This window comes from Octopus bimaculoides, chromosome 4, assembly GCF_046866305.1.
Source record: "Octopus bimaculoides isolate indiv1 chromosome 4, ASM4686630v1, whole genome shotgun sequence".
Taxonomy (NCBI): Eukaryota; Metazoa; Mollusca; class Cephalopoda; order Octopoda; family Octopodidae; genus Octopus; species Octopus bimaculoides.
In genome coordinates this window covers 32,212,918-32,236,598 of record NC_142931.1, presented here as the reverse complement: position 1 = coordinate 32,236,598, position 23,681 = coordinate 32,212,918, and positions in this window count along the sequence as shown.

Sequence of the window (23,681 nt, the reverse complement as noted above, 5' to 3'; positions counted from 1 at the left end):
TTTTTCTGACGTTATTGGTAGAGAGAAATGGAATAACATTAAATAGTCAGAGAAATAAATAAGTAAATAGTCAGGAAGTAAATGTGACCTTTCTTAATAAATAGACATAATTGATCTATTGTATGGAATTAACAGGGATTAGGCTAATATAATGAAATATTTACACAGTGACAAAGAAAATATCACATTTGTTTCATTTATAATATATGTATAAACACATACATACTGGTGTTCATAAAAAGATACAGAGTGGCATACTGCTAAAAGTGCATTTGTCAAAGATTATACACCAAGCAGACCTTTGTAATCCCATTTATTTTAATTTCGTTTTGTACTTAAAATGTGCCAAACAATAAAACATGCATTCATATATCATCATCATTTAACGTCTGTTTTCCATGCTGGCATGGGTTGGATGGTTTGACTGGGGACTGGCAAGGCAGGTGGCCACATCAGACTCCAATCTGATCTGGCAATGTTTCTACAGCTAGATGCTCTTCCTAAAGCCAATCACTCAGAAAGTGTAGTGGGTGCTTTATATGTGCCACCAGCATGGGAGCCAGTGAAGCAGCACTGGCATCGGTCACGTTTGGATGGGGCTTTTTACGTACCACCAGCACAGGAGCAAGTTGGGGAGGTGGGGGGGGGATGGCATCGACTACGTTCGAATGGTGCTTTTTATGTGCCACTGACACAGGGATCCAGTCAGGCGACACTGGCAATGACCCATGCATGCATGGTGCTTATTGCATCCCTTATATATATATATATATATATATATATATATATATATATATATATATATATATATATATATAATATTATTAGGGACAAAATCCAAAATTACAGGTAAAAAACTCAATTAAAATCAATTTATAAAAAATTAAAATTAAATTGAGCCTTATAGATAAAGTATATATAAAATATATAGTTTTAGGGAAAATAACCAATTTTCAAGAACTCATCGATGAAAATCCACTATCACATATAGAAAAATTAATAATTAAAAGCACAATAAATGAGTATAATATAAAGTAAAGTAAATATCATAAGATAAATATAATAAATAATAATAATAATAATATAATATAATATAATAAATATTATTTATTTATTATATTTATCTTATGATATTTACTTTACTTTATATTATACTCATTTATTGTGCTTTTAATTATTAATTTTTCTATATGTGATAGTGGATTTTCATCGATGAGTTCTTGAAAATTAGTTATTTTCCCTAAAACTATATATATATATATATATATATATATATATATATATATATATATATATATACAAGAAATGAGGGCAGGGAATCGTCAATTAATAATAAAATTAACAATTAACAATTTTGCCAAGTAGTTCAGTATGAAATAAACCCTTATCGGTAAGACCATTTATCATCATAAATATAAGGGATTAGCAATTGAGTTGCTTCTCCAACATACTGAAAATTCAGAAACAGCAGTCAAAGAACTACTGATTCTAAACTACAAATTTTTCTCTAAAATGGATGGCGATACTTATGGCACACATAGAACAAAAAACCGGAGGGAAAAGCACAAACAAAACAAGCCTTTAGTTAATTGGGTACGAATCGTTTCATGGTTAAGCGAACGAAAACTTCACTATTCCAATCTTCGGGACTATTTGTGGCGCACATGGAGTGGATTTCTTTGGGGTGGGATGCCTGAACTTGCTAGCCGATGAATTCGTAAGTGCCTTTCTTATCGTTGATTTTTGGTGTCGCATGGCCAAGGATTACTGTGAATTTTTTTAGAGACACTTTCAAATTTATCAGAATATTTGGGCTGAAGATTGGAATAGTGAAGTTTTCGTTCGCTTAACCATGAAACGATTCGTACCCAATTAACTAAAGGCTTGTTTTGTTTGTGCTTTTCCCTCCGGTTTTTTGTTCTATGTGTGCCATAAGTATCGCCATCCATTTTAGAGAAAAATTTGTAGTTTAGAATCAGTAGTTCTTTGACTGCTGTTTCTGAATTTTCAGTATGTTGGAGAAGCAACTCAATTGCTAATCCCTTATATTTATGATATATATATATATATATATATATGCAAGTGTGTTTTTGTGTGTGTGCGTGTGTATGCACAAGTATGTATTTAAGAAATTGCTTGTGAAACATTTTACATGAATATCAAGTAGGATGTTAAATATATATTAGTATTTACATAGGATGTGGTTTGGAATTCATAAAGCTTCATCATCCAGTACAGTATATATACAGACAAGGGTGGTGGTTGCATCAGCAGGTGTAACAACATGTGATGTGGACAGGAAATGTTCAAAAGTATTTTAGTTTTGTAAAGTACAAAGGATTAAGGAAAGATTTTTACCAGTGTATGTGTGTGGTTGTGTGTGTGTGTGTGTGTGTGTGTGTGTGTGTGTGTGTGTGGTTATGTGTGTGTGTGTGTGTGTGTGTGTGGTTGTGTGTGTGTGCATGTCTGTGTGTATGCATGCTTAGGTATGTACAACATAAATGCAGAAATAGACAAAATATAAGACATGGATTCAGTAAGACAATGTTTGCAAAATACAAACAAAATCTTCCCACTATTTCTAACTCTTCGACAGATGGAAAAGAATCCTGCACATGATTTAAATATTTGGCAACAAACGCTAACACAATTTGTGATTAGTAAGCAATGATGAATGAGATACAAAAGAAAGTTCAGTTAGTGACAAGCATGATCATTGTTTTGAGCCACTCTTAATAACAAAACCATTGTTGAATTACGAACATGATCCCAAATAATTTGGCAAAGCAGTGTAAAGCATCTGGTAGGTGATATTATATAAGGCAGAATTTGGTATGTCAGTGTCTACCACAAACATCAAGACTTTGTAGAAGCCAACGTGTTTTAGCAGTACTCAACATTCAAAACACAGTCAGTTCTGTAAGGAGAAAGGTTACAGCATATCAGTTTCCATATTAAGTGGTTAAAATCCTAATCAGGTAATCATAACCTATATTTCAGCCAATTGTTGTTGTGGTGTCAAGTTTAATAGAAAATTTCATGTAGTTTTATACCAAATCTTCACTGTTAAAGTGAAATGTGTGAAAAGTACAACACAGAGGATGGCAAAGGATTTGAGAAGACTCGTAAAGTTTTCTTCCCACACATCTCATAGAGGTTATCTGATCAGCTGACAGATATGCTGCTTTAGCCTTGTGTAAAAAGGTCTTCCTTCTTTTGCCAAAAAGGAAGACATAACATTTTTCCCTCTCACCAATCACAAATACATAACATTATCTCCTCTCTCCAAGTACAAACACCAAAATTTTTCTAATTTCACTCACTAACACAGGCATTCAGTTTAACAGCTTTTGTAAAGTAACAATTGTAACATCAATCTGGAAATAGCCATGTTATCAAAATCTAAATATAGTGGTTAGCTTTATTTGGGAACAGCATGCAGCCAAAATCAAACAATCCAGCTCCAATCTAAGCAGTTATACAATGTGGTAAAAAAAAAAGTGAGCTTCCAGACTGAAAATGACATCTCAGCCAATCTACGTGATTGCTGGCTGGTTTCCATTACCATTAGTATCTTAAATAAGGGAAAGAAATGTAGAAGTGGGGTGCTTTATCAGGCAATGAAATATAAATTTTTTGAGTACCAATAGGCTTGATAAATGAAATGCACATGAGTGGCAGAGGTCTTTAGTGATCTCCGAATAATGTAGCTGAAGTGCTTTTCTGAAGGAATCATCACATTTGAAATAAGTATTTTCGATTTATTTCAGTATCATACAAACACTTGCTTGCATAGATAGCGAGCTTAGGTAGGTATCTGACATGCATTGTCTCAAGAGGTTGACATATACATTCAGAACCTGCAGTGTAGATCAAGAACCACAAAGTAGTTCCATATACCTGTCCCACCAAGTCAGCCTTTATACCAAGTAGAACTACAGGAGAAAACTCATGCTAGCTGTTAGGAATAAGTTTGGCATAAATGCACCTTCAGTTGACAGACCATTCAGTTAGATTGTGGGTGATATATATGGATTGGCAGCAGCAGTGACTTGCAGGGTATTAACAGCTGTTCCTCTTTTGGCAAGCATAAGATAATCCATTCTTGTTGCTGATGGATGCTACAGGTTGGTGGAGTATGTGAAGTTTCTCATAGAGACGGTGTTGGCAGTTGCAAATTCAAGTGAAGTTAGGTTGACTCCAATCAGTGATACTCTATTTGATGTTGGTGAAGTCATTCTAGTGATTACAAAGTCTCCAGATGAAGTGAGACAGAGGTGTAGTTTTCCCTATCCCTGCTCCAGAAGTCGTGTATGTACTGCATATAAGTACCCTTAAAATCAGTGGCAGTCATGCCTGTATAGTGTCTTTTAATGCCATTGGAATGGGTGGCTCTATAGACTATAACTTTTGAGAGACAGGATCCTCCCAGTGGGCAGTTGGTAGGATTTCAACAGTTACAGGTTGGTCACTGTATTTGATGCTGTGTTGGTGCGTGTATGTTTTTTGTAATTTGTGACATTTGAAGCAATGTTGTTTAAGCAGGAGTATGGAACTTAACACTGTAATGATTGAAGAGATTTTCATATCAATGGTTACTACTGGAATTTTTTTAATTAGCGTCAGAAAGCTTCTAGCTTTGTTAGTTGCATCTACAAATTTGCATGGAAGATTGAACCAGATTAACTTTCTCTTTCTGACTCCTATTGAGTTCAGGGGTTGGAAAGGGGCGTCCTCCATATGTATTAACTTATAGGCAAATCCACTCCTTACTAATACTTCATTATATTTGGGTGGCCTTGTTAAAGATCTTTCTTTTCCTGACAGTATAAAGATTCTTCTGATTATGCACAGCTGACATAGACGTAAACAGTTACCTCACCTAGCTTTCTGTAAGTGTAGTATTAGCCTGCATTCATGTCTAGGGTTATCTCCAAGAAGTCAACCATCGTGAAATTGGTTGTAACTGTTAAAGGTAAGCTGAGTTCTTTGAAGATCTTTATTAGTCCCTTCCTGAAATTATCAATGGAATGGCTGTTCATATAGCTTGAAATTGTACATAATAGCACACATGTGAACACATATGTGTTATAATATTTATAATTTGTATAATGATATTAAATATTTAGGCCTCAATTTGAATGAAATATATAACTCAGAAACAGAAACATATTTGCCACTTCCTAAATGATTGTTACCAATTCCTCAACTGAAAACTTATTCTTTCTCTTTGTCTGTCTGTCTCCCTCTCAATTATTTTGCATTCTTAAATCCATTTTTGTGGTTTTTTAATCGTATTTAAAAATCGTATATATTGAATATATTGCAGTTATCATCATAATCTTGTATTCAAATATACAAGTCTGAATATCCTCTTTTAAAATAGGAGAATATTATTTGAAGGAAATTTGCTTAATATTTCTAGCATACTAAGGGACGTCATATAGCTCTACCAAATCAGTATATCTCTATGGAAAGTTTATCACAACAAAATAATTGCTCGGTTACATAGCATAGCAGGGTAGTTAAAACTCTATGCACTCTAAATTATATATGCTAAAATCTATCATCAGAAGATGAAATTAGTCTATGAATTAGATTATGAATGAATAAACTGGTTATACTTTAAAAGTGTGTTTATTATATGGGACAGTATAACAAAATATTTTATTTTTCCCATTTGTTGCTGATAGGTATGTATCACATTAGATTCTATTCCTACCTGGTTGGTGTTATGTTCATTGTTGATGGTCACGATCATTTGATAATTTTTTATTCCTTTAGGCACCCAATCTATTGGGACACTGATGTAGAATTTTCTTAGAAATTAAATACATATTCATTGAGCCTAACGCATTTGATTCTTCTTGGTTCCTAACACCTGCCATTGAATGAGAAGCAAGCCACACGTTTGAAATGTCATTAAGACATGTTTCATTTTCAATACATCCGTTTTCATTATTTTTCTATCTGAAAACCAACCACATCAATCTCACTAGCCTGAGAGTGTTTGTGAAACCAATAGTTACAGCCACACCTTATTAGAATGTCTTATGAACACAGAAAAGGATGAAACAACTTGGAATAACCCAACTCTCCTTAATCCATAACTAAGGGAAGAATTCATTACTGCAATCAAATTAATCACTTGTCCTCTTGGTGCTTATATCATTAAAATTTACTGCCACTTTGATGCATTTATTTGAGTGTGAATAGATTTGACTATTCTTTTTCTCAATCACAACATTCACAGATACTAAGACCCAAAACATTTGAGATCTGAACTATTTACCCAACTCAATCAACTCTAATTCTTACTATGCTATAAGGAATTTAGCAACTTAAGATATAGCACCCCCACTCCGCCAAAAAGTTGATGGTGCATATTTTTATGTTACCATTTACAATTAATCACTTGAAAACAGATTGACTGTCCATAGAAGGCCTAGAGATTTGATATTATCTGTAATTTATTCTATGACTAAACAACATACAGCTAGCATATATTATAGCTCTTGGCTGGAAAAACTGATTTATGAGCATTAAATGCGTTTATGCAGTGTGCTGCAATTGTTATTCAACAAGAATTTCAGTGACTAAGATAAACTGTAATATGTTTAATAGATGATCCTTCACGTAAACAAGGTCAGCAGAAATATTGTGTACTCAGCAAGTATCATTATGTATGAAATGGATAATAAATTCATGATCCAACCAAATACTGTTTAATGATAGATTTAAAATTTATACGAACTATTCAATGAAAGTCTCAATTTGGATTTCAGAATCAAGATAAGAATATTACTTCCTACCACCGGCAATCTTCAGATGAAATATAAGCAGATTTCATCTCAGATGGAAAAGTAAAGAAAGAACATGTAGAAACACATAGCCACACATTCATGCACATACATGTATGTGTGTTTGTGTATGAGTTGATACACACACATATATTTGCATAAATGCACATATGTGTGTGTGTGTGTTGTGTGTGTGTGTATGTAAATTTTCAATAATTTCAAAGGTAGAAAAAATAGGGAAGAAAGAAGAAATTTGGGGGGAAATCCCAAAATATTAATTAATGTATACTAACAAGTAAGAATCAAAATATTCGAGTTCAAATCTACATAGATATTCACCTTAACTGACTGTTGCAGGATTCCACTGTTCATACCTCTTTACTGCAACACTGAAATATATTAGAAGCTATCCAAAGGGGACTCGAGACACTGCAGGGACTCAGACTCGGTGTTTATCCCTTCATTCAAAGCTATCTCAGATCAATGAATTTAAACGAGGACAGTGGCTCTTGTTTATAGAAACCAGCAAACAAATTATTTGTTGATGCATGCTGATATCTGTCAAACTGATACATCAATGAATTATGTGTATTAAGAACACACTGGCTAAGGGAGATGTTGCTTGAAGATCAAATACAACAGTGATCTGCATAATCACACCTGAATCTGCCAGAACATATTAAGAATGAATAGACACATTATAGTTTAGATTCTTGGGGTTTAGTGTACACTTAATGTATTGTTAACAGTTTGGTAGACTTTTGAAGGTGTCAGCTAATTATTTGTTTCCTAAATTCTATAAACAAGAAACGTTGCTCTCATTTTGATTCACCACTTTCACTGAAGAGAAGCACAATGATGTCTCAAAATCACCTTACATCAATGAATCATGTGTGTTATAAGCGCACATTGTCTAAAGGCTGGAGAAGTTTTGTGAAGGCAAAATGCAGTAGTGACCAGCATATTCAAGTTTGAATCTGCCAGAACATTTTAAGAGCAAATAGATATGTATTACGATGGAATATTGAAGAAAAAGGAAGAGAAATAACACAAACATGCAGAATATTAGAAAGACATCAACTAATGTTTGTTAAATCTCAAATTAAAATTTTGATTTATCTACTTTGTACATATCCCAGACAAATTAGCTGCTTTGAGATTTCACTGCATCTGTAAATAAGATAGAAGGTATACCAAAGTTCTCTAATTGTGATTGTCAGAAAAAATAGCTTTCTTATAGATTTTGACCAAATATCAAATTTCCGAGTAATTATTTGTAGCGATACTAAAATAATCAGTGAGTTAAACCTGTGAAAACATACAGCTGTTTGACCACTTTTGACTGAAGTTTATGTGTAGTATGTGAGGTAACTGAAAATACTGTATTAATGAAGTAAGACTGAAAAAAAATTCAGTCATAATAATATTGTCCTTTCCTCCCCTCCACTCACAAAAAGAGGGTTTACTTTATACAGATAATATTTTGAAGTAAAAAAAAATATAAACTTGTACTTCTAAAGCTCACATCTTTCTTGAAGTCTACGTGCACACAACCTCCACCCTCTCTCTCTCTCACACTCCATCTCAGAGATTTACATCTCCGCCAGTTTATGTATATATTTATTAGGTGCGTGTGTGTATATATATATATATATATATATATATATATATATATACCGATGCTGGTGTGTTTACGTCCCCGTAACTTAGCAGTTCGGCATAAGAGACCGATAGAATAAGTACTAGGCATCCAAAGAATAAGTCCTGGGGTCGATTTGCTCGACTAAAGGTGGTGCTCCAGCATGGCCGCAGTCAAATGACTGAAACAAGTAAAAGAGTAAAAGAGTAAAAGAGTATATATATATATATATATGTATATATACATATTATTCGAAGGAATTCCAACTCTGTTTTTTATGTTTTATTTATATTCTTATAATATTAAAGTAGGATATAGAATATATAGTATATGTAGTAAATATAGTAAAATGAAATGAAGTATTTATTGTCTTATTGAATAAATGAAATATTAAATATCAAGTATTAAAGGAATAGTATACTTTCTTGCATTTTAGCAGTCTTCAAGGTCCCAGGTTGTGACAGGGATGTTTCAACAGTTGAAATATCCATGTCACAACCTGGGACCTTGAAGACTGCTTAAATGTAAGAAAGTATACTAGTGAATTGGATGTTTTACACACCCCTTTGAAGGAATTCCTTTCTTTAGTTTGTTCCTTTTTATACACACATACACACACACATAAAAGGATAAGGAAACAAAATATCCCATCCAAAAATAAAAGAATTAACAAGAAAATTGATAAGCATCAACTAAATTATGGCTGGCAGATAATAGTTTACTCAAAGTAATCACTTCAAGCCTCTACCATGCCCTCAAGATGGCTCCAGAAATTTTCATGTGCATTCCTCAGTTTCCATGAGAAGATTTTTCAAACACTTCCTTGATATTAGCAACCAATCCGCACTTACTGTTGCAGGAAAAGCAGTTGATGTCTTTCTCAGACATACCCATGCATAGTAATCCATAGAATTACAGATTTGTAAATTAGGAAACCAGGAATTGGAGCTGGGGAAATCGCAAAATGTCTCTAACAACCACTTCTGACACTTTCCAGAGGCATGGCAAGAAGCTGGATTCTGCTGCCACACATTTGGCCTCCAGCAGAAACCTTTTCCATCTAGGGTTTGGTTGCAGTCTCCAACAGCTTCACATACCCCTCTGAATTGAATCTAAGGCCCTGTTCAAAGATGTAATCAATCATGATGTAACCCTCACTACAGACACCCAAAGACAAACACAGTTTGGGGAAACTAGGTTTTCATGGTACATAGGATATCACATGTATTGGAAGCAAGCCATCAGTTGTTCTGGGTCATGTGCAACTGAATTTTCTGGAAATTAGTGTATGGGAAATATATGCATATTTTAGAGTTGGTGTTCTTGTAGAAAAGGAATGTGTGTAGTGGTATTATACATGCAGCATTAAGATTTGCCAACCAGTTGGTCAGTAATGTTTTAGCACGAGACACCTTTATTTAAGTATCAAGTGAAAAGATGGGAAAACTTTATTTGTTGTGATGACCACAAGAAGTATGTGCCTTTTGATATGCATGTCTATAAATGGAACTTTGTGTATATATGTGTATTTGTATGTGTACATATATTTTGTGTTTGATATGTTCTTATCCTTATCTCTCCTTCTGCTCTGCCTTTGCCCCTATATCCTTACACTTTCCACATCTCCACAATATTTTAATCTGTTATTATATTTGTTGTCATTTGATCTATTGTAATCATCTGCCATTCCATCTACCTTCTCTGTCTCCACTACACCTTAAACTGAAATCTTATCTGTAAGCCTTTATGAACATTTGAAGGATGTGTACATACCATTCTATGCAATTTTCTCTGTTTTCTCAGCTTCTCACTATATTATGCCATGTCACTTGCTTGTGTATCTTTCTCTCCAGTAAATCAATCCCTCAACTTCAGTTTTCCCCTCATTTCCTCACTCTGTTGAAGGCACTTTTCAAATAAACTTTACAATTTTCCAAACGTTATGATAACTATATTTAATGATGCAGGCTATCAGCAGTTTCCTTGGATTCAAAATTTTAAACCTATTTTTGATATTATATTTTTAGACACTCATAAACATGTAATATGTTATTAATAATTTGGGAAGTTTTTTTAATAGAAACCATTGTTAAAATGTTGGTACCTTCACAAACCTGACGTTACATTATAACTTGCTCAGCAAACTGGTAGTTAGAAAGTAGTTGGAAGATCACTACTGTACATTTACAGATATTTATGAGCTGATCCTTCATGCACACACGCATTCACACACATACACACACACATAGACACAAACATGGACAAGCACACATTTCCATACATACATGCGTGTGTATTCACACAGTCATGCAAAAAAGTACCCAAGGCAAGATATATCATAAAATTGACACAATATTCTTCAAAACTACTGTTAAAAAACTATAAACAGATATAAGTACATCATTACTATTTAACGTTAGTTGTCCATGCTGGTATGGGTTGGACAGTCTGACTGGGCTGGCATGCTGGAAGGCTGCACTAGACACCAGTCTGATTAGGCAAGGTTTTCCATGGCTGGTTGCCCTTCTTAACACCAAACACTCTGAGAGTGTAATGGGTGCTTTTACGTTCCCCCAGCACGGTTGCCAAATTGTGTGATACCAGTATCTGCCATGATTTGCAATTTTGTTTGGCTTGCATATGCATATTATACATACTACCAACACGATTACTACTACTACAGCCAACGATTCAAGTCAACGCACAAGACAGCCATTATGTCCCCACACATAAAACACTTCCACGTGGACTCTGTTGACACCAGTAAGAAACAATTATGAACTTTTCTTTTAATTACATTTTTTTTCAAAATATGTATTTTTGATAAGGTTTGTTTTTTTTCAGAAACCGAAACATGTAATATATCTCTGAAAAAAATTTAAATTTATATAATTTGATATATACATATGTATCGCTCTCTCACTCTCTCTCTCTCTATATATATACACACACATACATACATACATACATACATACATACAATCTCATTATTGCTTAGCTGGCTGAGTACCCACGGCACTCTGTAAAGTGGTTGGTTTTAGGAAGGACATCCAGTAGTAAAAACTATGACAAAGCAGACATAGAACCTGGCAGAGCCCTCTAACTCATCTGTTCTTGTCAAACTCGCCAACCCATACCAGCGGGGATGAGGAGATGTTAAATGATGATGAGGAGAACGTGTGTGGATGAGTGGGTGGAGATGTTTGTTTGTGTGTGTGTGTATCAAGATAACATTTTAAAATAATATCAGCACGTTACATAATTTAATTTTCAGGTAGTTGATTTTGTGCTGTTTTCCTAAAATGTATCTTAGAGATATATACTCTCTCTCTAATGTTGTGCTGTAAACTGACACCTATTGTAGTTAAACAGTACTTATAACTGTCTTTTATTGTACTTCTACTTGTATGTATGTGTATCTGTTTTCATATATGTATGTAAATGTGAGTTATATTATGTCTTTCATATGGTAACTTTTGTTAGCAAGCTAAAATTCAGTTTTTGAAATCTACTGGTTATTATTTCAATAAGTTGATCAGTGTAATTAATGCAAATATAGCATCATTAGCATTGTTTCTTGGTGATTAAAAATGATATTGTTTTCTGCATCAATGCATAAGCTGTGAGTATATTTCTGACCTTATAGAGTGAAAAAATAAATAAGCAAATAAACAGGAATTGAAAACCAAAATATAAGTAAAGGCAGTATAATGAATCAATAAATAAAAATTATAAATTTAAGGAGAGAGAAAGCATATAATACAATGAAACATGATAGAACGAAACCAAATACATAAAATGATCATGATGTTTCTGCTTGATGCAGAAAAGTTGCCAAAAGCAATAATCAATAAAAATTGGCTCTACTAGTTTTTATAAAATAGTTTGTAATCAGCATATGAGGTATATAGGCCATGATTGTAGAAAATATTTTAAAATAGAATAAAAAAATAATAAAAGGTAACAAATAAAACATTAAAAGGTTATATTTTGTCTCCACAAAATAGTTGAATTTCAGAATGATAACTTACTGAAATGCTATGTAACTAGTTTATAAATCAAATGGTCTATAGATTTTATTTTGGTATTAACATCACACTGTCTCCCAGATAAAATCTCTTATTTCACAATGTTCTAGTTCTTATTGGTTTATATAGATTTCACTGTAAACATTGACTCTTGTGCCTTATTCCATCTGTCTCTTGTTGTTGAACACACTGCCATAAAATCTGTGTTATGGCTCTTGAAATCAATAAAGGTTTCTGCTGTGTGTGGCATACTTGGTAAGTTTTGTGAGCATCCTTTTCTGTGATCTGTGCTCATCAGTAATAATCTAGACAGAGATCATTTTGAAATAACTACATAGAACATTAGTCTTTTCACTCCCCATTCTTTGAATTCAGGTATATCACAAGACATAGCTATATCACCTTTCCTCTACTTTTCCAATATTAATTACTTCATTGATGCTTATTACTGCATACACACCTCTGTAGGTAAAACCAACCAGAATTCTTATTTGAATAATTAAGACATTGTGCTGCATGTATTGGTTTCACATTTTGGCACATGTTCAGCAATTTTAGGGGAAGATTATGTCAATTACATTGAACCCAGTGTTCAACTTGTATTTATTTGATCAACCCTGGGAGGCTAAGTTGATATCAGTGGAATTTGAACTCAGAAAGTAAAGATGGACAAAATACTGCTAAGTGCTTTGCCCTGCCAGCTTGTTGCTTTCTTGTGCCACATATATTGAAACCAAAAAAAAAAAAAATGGTTTAAGAGTTCAAAAATTTTCAGTGTTTATTGTACGACATGATGTCTTGAATTCTAAAACTTCAGCAATTATAATCTCTCTATATTTGTGTTTGAATTCAAGGAATGAAATGATGTATGAAAAAGAATTGTTGCAAATTATCATTGTATTAGAATCAGGTTAGTTAAAATATCAGTATAAGAGCAGAAAGAAATTGTACACCTATCAAAGAATAGTTGTCTTCAGTAGAATGATACTGAATAATTTTTGATTCTGAATGTGTTTACGTGAATATGTTTAGATTACAGTTAGTTTAGAACAAATAGATTTCCTTTCAGTTTGTATTCTAAATAGTATAATGTAAATATTTAGCCACACATTCAAGCCTCATGGGGCCACATCGATTAGATTCTCACCAGGTGGTGGAATGCATGGTTGCTCTTAAATACAGAGACTCTCTCTAGTGACAAATGTATCTCTCAACATAGACAAGTCGTTGGTGATTTTAGTTTTCAGGCCAGAAGTATGCCAAGAAGCAGATCAATCTGGAAAAGAAGGATTTTGAAGCTTAAGGACCCTACATGTGTTCGGAAATTTAGGGATATCCTAATTGAGAAATTTGATGAGAGGGATGAGGAGCTACAAACTTGTGGCATAAAGAACAACTGGGAATTCCTGTTGGACAGCTTGCTGAGTGCTACAGACAAAGTCTGTGAGTGGTGTGAAGTCCCAACCAGACCTAGGGTAACGTGGTGTTGGAACAATGTGGTAGACAAGGCCATTAAAGCAAAGAAACAATCCTGGAAGGAATGGAATAGTTGGGGTAGCAGTGAACTGTATCAGATAGCCAGGAGGGAAGCTAAGAGACAGGTATACCTAGCCAAGGGAGAAGCAGGAAAGAAGTTTGCTTATGTCCAGCGATGCGAGGACCTAAGAAGTGAAGTGTTTCAGATTGCAAGACAGTGTGTGAGAGAAAATTGTGATGTCATAGGAGAGACATGTATCTGCATGGATGATGGTGCATTTGCATTAAATGATTCTGCAAAGGAGGAGGCTTGAAAATGCTATTATTAAATATTATTAAAGACTCATGAATGTGGAGAATGAATGAGAGGGGGAGAGTCTGCCAAATGCTGACCCAACTGAGGGACCAGCTACCTGAATCAACAGTACCTTGATAGATAAAGCAATTAAAGATATGAAGACAGGGAAAAACCCCAAGCCATCAGGAATCACCACTGAGATGCTTAAAATATCTGGCGGTGTGGGTTATGGTCTAGTCACCCATATTGTAAATCAAATGGTCCACGAAGGAGTCATACCCAATGACTGGTGCAGCAGCACCATAGTCAACTGTTACAAAGGTAAAGGTGATGCCTTAGATAGAAATAATTACAGAAGTATCAAATTGTTGGGTCTGGTGATGAAAGTTATGGAGAGAGTCATAGCCCAACCAATTAGGGAGAGAGTTAGCCTAGATGAGATGCAATTTGGTTTTGTGCCAGGGAGAAACATCACTGATGCTATATTTCTGGTAAGGCAGCTGCCGGAGAAATACATAGCCAAAGATAGACCTTTGTACTTGGCCTTTGTTAACTTGGAGAAAGCCTTGGACAGGGTTCCCTGATCTCTTATCTGGTGGTCAGTGTGAAAACTACAGATAGATTATTGGTTGGTGAGAGCTTTATAGATTTGCATTAATGTGTGTGATACGAGGTAGTGAAGAATTTTTGCCATGTACAAAGCAGTGCTTTTTTATTTATTTAATTCTAGCTCAATCAACTTTACTAACATCAGCCAACAATTAGTGTGATTGTTAATAATTCAGGCTGTGAATGATAGATTTAGATTTCCCAGCAGACAAACTGGAACAGCACAGAAATGCACGTGTCCTTTAATCCAATGTTATCACTTACAGTCCCCAAAATATGCTTTTACATATGTCTAAGTGGATAATTTCTCCCCAGGCTACCTCCACTGTGAAGGGTCTTATCAAGTTTCAATAAACACAAACATGATAAATATGATTTTACAGGAATATTTTTCTTTCAGTGCAGCTTCCTGTGATATCATGTGTATACATATGTATGTGTATATGTGTGTGTGCATGTGCCTTGGTATATGTGAGAGTATGTAGTGTATGTGTGTCTTCTCCACCTTCTGTCTACACCATTCACCTCCCTTCTCTGACTTCTCTCCTGCACTGTTCTCCATCATTAACAGCTCACTTCACTGCTATCACCCTCAATGCCTTCACATATTTACTGCAACACCTACCCCTGAGGCTCTCATATATTTCTCTCCATCATTTGCTACAGCCACCTTAATCCAGCACACTCACAAAATCCAAACCTCTGTATGACCTCCCCCATTCTCATCCTCACCCCTATGACCCTTGGGACCATTTCTGACACATCTCTTCCATCATCTCTCCTGCTATCATGCTCTTTATCTTACTCTCAGACTTACTTTCCTTTCTTTTCCGACTGGAGTTTATGTTTCTACTCTACAGCAAAACACCTATATCTGTCACTTTATACCAGCCTTTCTCAACCAGGGTTCCCTGGAATACTAGGGTTCTACAAAAGGTTCCTAGGGGTTCTGCGAGAAAGAGTGAGATAAGTTAATGCTAATTTCATGATCGTAATTCTGCTATATAGGCACTACATATTATTGGTTATTGTAATATAGACATCGTCCTCTCTAACCTATTATGTTATAAACAATATAAAAACCATATATATATATATATATATATATATATATATATGCATGTGTGTGTGTGTATATATATATATATATATATATATATATATATAAGGTTAAGAAGGGTATTGGATTCAACCAAACCCAAAGATACTGGTAATACCAAGTAAGTGCTGTATACCGGCTAGGATTATTTATATGGATGTTTACTACTGGAATGAAGCTACACTCCAAAGTACTGTTTCTTCTTTCTTTTTTTAGCGCATCACACTCACTCTCACTTCCTACTATAACTCTCCTCTTATAATAATCCATTCCTCTACTATTTCTGTCTCCGATGAAGGGATACATTGGATTTTCCCTGAAACAGCTGTAAGACTTTATCCATAAAATATATTTCTAACTTTGCCATTGTTCTCTTTATCCTTTTCTCTCTTTATACATACATATGTGTGTATATATATATATATATATATATATATATATATATATACACACACACACACATACATACACACCGCATGAACTACAATGAAAAATATAAGATATAATTTTTTTGTGCAGGGGTTCCTGGCAACATGTAATTTATTTTAAGGGTTACACAAGGGTACCTTTAATTTCTCAACCAGCAAAAAACTCACCTCCTTGCAATAATACTCCTCACCCTTAGTTGAGGAGTCTTTGTCTCTGAAGGTACTTGGTTACCCTAGCAGTACTGGTACATATAAAAAGCACTGAGGACACTCTGTGAAGTGGTTGACATTAAGAAGGACATCAAGTTGTAGAAATGCTAAAATGAACAATGGAGACTGGTGCTGCTCCCAGCCTTGCCAGCTCCAATCAAACCATCTAGCTCATGTCATTTTGGAAGAGGAGACATTAAATGATGACGATATATATATATATATATGTGTGTGTGTGTATGTATGTGTGCGTGTGTGCATGCACACACTCACACACACACACACACACACACACACACACACACATCAGCAAAAGCACTATAAAAGAACTATGTTACATCTTGTCTGTGACTCACATCCAGACATAGAACTGATATGGTTATGTTGCATAAGCAATGAAAATCATTTCAAAGAATTTCATCTATCGCTTTTTTTTTTTATGGTTTTCAAAAATTATATTCCTGTTGAACAGTTAAAAATAAATCACAAAAGAATAAAAAAAAAAAAGAATAGATGAATACGCATTTTGAAAACTGGCTGGAGGTAAGATAGAGTGGAATGTTGATTATTGACTAGTTTATAGTCATATAAGTATCTATCGGATTTACATTTCACTTTTCTGCGTAAAGTAGCAGAGATTAATAGGTAACATTTTGAGAATATCCACTCACAATGAATTTCTAATACCAAGTTATTTCTAAAGGAACTGATGCTCACTTTATCCTTTATGTGTTTTCCATTATAGGACTATAGCAATGCTGGAGCACCATCATGAAGGGTTTAGTTGAACAAGTCAAACCCTGTATATTTTTTAAAACCCTTTTTGGCCTTTCTTGCCAATATGCTAAGTTACAATAACATAAACAAACCCACACCATTTATCAAGACATGGTGGAAGGAATACACAAACACATAGATGTATATACATACATATATGTATATGATGACCGTCCTTTAGTTTCCATCTACCAAATCCATTCACAAGTGTCCTGCAAGTCTTTGGGGCTATAGTAGTAGAGTAGAAGACACTTTCCTATGGTGCCATAATGAATCTAGAACTATGAGGTGGGAACCAAGCCTCTGACCACACAACCACACCTGTGCCCATTCACAGCTATGCCATTGCCTAACTAGTTATGAATTTATAGAGGCACCAGCATGACATATATTTGCATGCTGTGAGCAAATTGAACGGGAAACCCTCTTTTTTTTCATCAGATTTAACCAAATCTCATTTCTTCTGGGAGAAAAACAGCGAAAAACAAAAATCAACCCTTCTATTGGATTTTTTAAAATTTATTGACCGTTAATAGATGAAGGGGAGAGCTGTTTTTGGTGGGGTTTGAACTCACAGCTAAGGGAATCAGAATGAAGATCATTAGGTATTCTATCTAAACACTCTTATGAATTTGCTAATGTTATTCTCAACTTAATTTTTCAGGTTGTTGTGCTTATTTAAGAGTAGCCTGTCTTAAAATTTTGTTCCATTTGATTTTGTATAGCCATCGAAATTGAAATTAGTATCATGACATTATTTAAGTAACAAAGGTTAATAAAAATAATAAAAATAAAATGGAAAATAAAATTAGAATGCACACAATTTAGGAAATACAATAAGTAACTTGTTGAAGTGAAATAAATCTCAGACAGTTAATTGTTTGTGAGAAACTTGTTGAAACATCATGTCAACAAAATTCAGACTTACAGTTTTTGTTAATGTTGTTGTTAAATAGCCTCAGAGAGTTAAGGTGTTGTAATGATGTAATGGATTCAACTATTTATATAGAAAAGCAGCTCTTTTCATTAAACCCAAGGAAAAATACACATACAGAAGGTGAAACAATTGATGTATGGTACATGTGCACAGATATGTATGTATGTATGTATGTGTGTGTGTGTATGTATGTATGTATCTCTCTGTCTCTCTTGCTCTCTCTCTCTCTCTCTCTATATATATATATATATATATATATATATATATATATATATATATTTATACAAATGATATAATATAATACCTCGTTCAGAGATTTAACAATATAATAATACATATATATGTATGTATGTATGTATATATGTGTGTATATATATATGTGTGTGTGTGAGTTTGGAGGGATGTATTATCTGGTCAGATACCGTATTAGTTCTTGGCTAACTTCTAGTTAACAGCTTACCACGATGATCAGTATTTAACATCTGTGACTACAATTTCTTGTTAGTCATTCTTTGAATTTTTCCGATGGTTAATTCCTTGTACACTTTGCTGGATGATAAAAATTATCTGGAGTATATATTATCATTAATCATAAAGAATATGGTGACTTGTACATCCTTAAAATTTATTTTATAGCTATATACAGCATATTATAATGATATATATGTATTACCGCTGCATCAACTACTCACCTTGTGACCTTGAATTATTGTCAGGGCAGCTTCATGAGGGTTCATTTATTTGGTCATCCTTGAAGGTTGCAACAGTTGATTACCAGCATGTCATCAGGTAGACTGCTTTGAGTGCACTGGTAGATCACGTTCAGGTTTTCATCTCTTTATATGCCTTTGTATAATAAGCACTCTCTTTACCCGCTAGCTTACAAATTCAAGGCAACTCAAGTTATAGATACCAAAAACTATATAATGGTGGTAAAATAAAAATTTAATCTACAAAATAAATAGACTAAAATTCCTTAATGGAAAATCAGATGTACAAATATTGATCAAATCTAACATTCTGTCTTTTTATTCTGTTGTAAATTTGTCTCCTTTTTTAACTCAGGATCCAGTCTAGAAGTATTTGCTATCTCTATTGTCTGTTAATATTTTTATTCAAAAAAACCTCTGGTCATCATTTTACCCCAGCGGGATAATATCCTGGTATGCCGGGTTATTTTTCTATGTTTTAGCTCAGCAGCATATCTAACTACCTATCAGTGTATTCGTAAAGCTTAACTTCATGTATTCTGGTACCCCAAAATAGCCTTTCAATAGTCATTATGATTCTTATGCCGTGACACATGTATACAAACATGCATTCATTCACTCGGAGTATACATAAAAATATTTATATCTAAATATACATACACTCAAATTGATACAGACATATATGTATATACACATTTATATGTGTGTGTATACATACATATATATATGTTTATTTTCTCATGTTCCTTTCTGTTGAAGAGCGTAGGCTCGAAATGTAATAGACTTTTTCACCTTCCCAAGCATTAAACTAATACACCTGTTTGTTGTTTATACACCTGTCTTCGTTTTTTGTTTTTCTGTAAATTCCAACTATATATATACATACATACACACCCACTCTCTTTTCTATATATGTACTTCTACTTTTATCCTTCAAACCTACTTATGTACCTACTCATTTACATGCATACATACATACATACATTCATACATACATACCAACTATTGGTGATTATTCTTGTTTTATATCAAGTTACATTAATGTTTTTAACCCCACGCACTCCTTATAGTTTTATGAATGTTTATTTCATACTAATGTGTATATCTATGTAAACATAGCAGTAATGACACCGAAAATATTATAACAGCAATTTCTCACAAATAATATATTACTATCATTACATTATTATCAGCACTTTCAAATTATAATAGCCATTACATAAAACAGATAAACAACAATATTAACTTGCTATTAAAAGTAATCACCTTATTTTAAGTTCATTTTTGAGTAATCATGATTACAGGATGTCACATATGACAATTTCACCTGTATTATGGAAGGAAAAAACCTAAATCATGAATCGAGATGTAATAGTGGAATAAAAATAAAATTAGTAATGAAAGACAGAAGGAAAGGAGTAAGGAACAGGAACAAAAAAAGCCGACTTTAATTCTAATCAAAATAACTCTTCTAAGAATGAGGAAGATTACACTAAGCCTAATAATAAATCGAATAAAGGTGGTATATTATGGTTTAATCCAGTATTCAGATTATGTGAGGCATCCAAAATTGCTAGGGTATTTTTCTCTACATTGGATAGTTACTTTCCTAAATCTAGTAGATTTTTGGCATATGGTGAAATTGTCGTATGCAACATCATATAACTTTGAATACCATATTCACAAGCTAAATAATAGAAACCTGAAAAGGGGAAGCATAGATTATGAAAATATGGTTCAAAATATGGCCCTGGGAGAATAGAATATGATAAAACTAGTGAATGAAATAAAAACTGTCTGGAAGATCTTGATATAATATCAAAATTAGCATAGGTGGTGGATATAAAAGCGAAGATGGTATAAATACTAATGATAATAGCACCATAAATGACAGAATTGTGAATAGTGGAAATAGAAATAATAAAAAAATAACTGTAACAAACACAATAAGAAGAAAAATAGAGAAAAATACAATAAGAAGAAGTCAGGTTGCACCTGCAGGAACAGGAATATATACCATCTTGCAAATAACAATTTACGCAAGAATATTATATATAAATGTAATGTAAGAATGAGTGCACATACATAGCCAAACTTTGAAGCAACAGGCGACCGTTTCAAGATACATTAAATGAACCATATTGAATCATTTTCCAACTGGTGCCAGAGACAATATACACCACTAGCACACCTTATACGGAACCTCAAAAGGAAAAATATAAACTATACCAACTTGGTCAGTAGTACGAAATGCAAAACCATATAATGCATACTCTAAATTATGTCGCCTTTGCCTAGAAGAAACACTTGAGATAACATTATACAACGAAAAAGTAATTAACAAGCATTTTGAAATAATCCTCACATGCAACCATAGACTGAATGTTCAATCCCTGGAATTTATAATGAATATGTAATGATCTAATTGACTCAAAAATGACGTAAAAGATCATTGGTGTTTCACAGAAAAAGCATCAAGCATACTTTCTAAATGCCATGCATTTTGATTTTCATTGAGCTCATGCGGTACCCATTTATCAAGCTTTCACACCTTACCAATCTACTACAGATTGCGTGAGACCATTGCAATACCGACACCAGATGCCTGAGATATTTCTCTGATTCTTTGATGTGGGTTTTCTTCAACAATTGCTTTCAGTTGTTCATTGTCAGGACAGCATGACCGTACTCTACCGTCTTCATCTTCAAGGCTATCATCCCCACTATGGAATTTCTGAAACCACCTTCATAATGTGCGATCACTTGTGGACCCGTCTCCCCATGCTCTGTTGATATTGACAGCAGTTTGGAAGGAATTGTGCCCAAGCTTGAACTCATGCAAGAAAAGTAAGCAAAGCTCCTTTTTTGTCATATTCATAATTAAGGGTGCCTATGCTTCAAGAATGTTTTTTGTATGAAATAAATAGAAAATTATTAAAGAACATACATTAATTATTAAGTATGTCGAAATTTACCTAAAACATAATTAAAATACTATGATAAAATTGCGTTTCAAAACACAACACTTAGAGCACCATTATTTTCAAAACAACATAATACATATATAGAAATGATATTTTTTCCCTGTTAACAAAAAAGGACAGTGAGCAGAATTTTTTAAGCATTTAAATTATTCATTTGCAATTTATATTGGCATCATAGCACTCAACGGTAATTTCATAACACTATAAAAATAACTGCTTTAAAATGTAGGATTAATCCCTATGAGTTACTCATAATCTCTATGTTGCATCCCTGTTACTGTTAAATGAACTCGGTCAGCTGTTGTATGTAGCTGTATTGCACAAAAGAGAAATGAAAAACAATTGATTAAAAATCTGAGATTAACAGGAATGTTTTCTATAAAATACCTCTATTGTAATTTCTGGATGATCTCTAAGATTATGTAGAATGGATCATGGTTTATGAGATTCAGTTTCATTTTCAACTATTTATTGCTTACTGTGTAGATGATTTTTTGTTGATTCAAGGTTTATGAGTTATTCTTTAGTCACATGTTGGCTCTGATGAAGGAGACCAATGATCAAAGGTGACCTTCCAATTTATTGAGATATCACGTACGTAATACCACTTTATCCATTGTAGCATTATCTATCAGATCATTAAGATAATTAAGTGAGATTAAAAGTAAATTTGATTGCCTTTTCTACCATGTCAAATGTCAATATAGAAGCTCTTTTGTTAGTTCACAGTTTATGTGTGAAAAGTGTAAATAGGATCTTCACAATGTACATTTGTGTTTCTGATAACAGTAGCCAGTGCAGGACTTAGGTTTGTGTCAAACCGTAGAATATTACATTAGTTGTTTCCATCAACATTTGCTGCTTATAATATATGTCTAACTATACACATAGATTCTTACAGACCTAGAAATGTACTAGGACTGCCACTGCTGCTGCTCCACCTTCTGAACCCATCCTCCTCTGCTTTTGCCTCCTCTTCCACCTGATACTGCATTGCTAAATAGGCTTTAAACATCAGGTAATTCCAATAAAATGAATAGCAAATACTTTGACCAGATTGAGTTGACTGTCAAATGCCGTAGAAGATAAATGTTACATGATTGGACAGATGAGGGAGGGCAGTCACCAATGATATTGCCACACATCACTTCGCACCAGATATGTAAGTATGTTTAGTAATGTTTCATTTGTATGCATTGACATGGTGTGTGTGTGTGTGTATATATATTTATATATGTGTGTATGTATGTATATATGTATGCATGTACGTATGTGTATGTGTGCTGACACATACATACTCTTTCCTTGTTTTATTCATTGGACTATAGCTGTACTTGGGTACACTTTGAATGAATCAGTACTAATACCTAAATTTAAGTTTGGTACTTATTCTATTGGTTTCTGTTGTTGAAGTGCAAAGTTATGGGGGCAGAAACAGCAAATAGCAGTGGCTGGATGAACAAAAAATACTAACACATACATATGTACATATGCGTATATATATATATATATATATATATATATATATATATATATATATATATATATATATATACACCATGAGCTTCCATGCAGCTTCTATCTACCAAATTCATTCACAAAGTTTTAAGTTTGAGCAAATAGTAGAAGACATTTTCGCAAGGTACAGTGCACTGGGATTGAACCCAAAATAACATGATTGCAAAG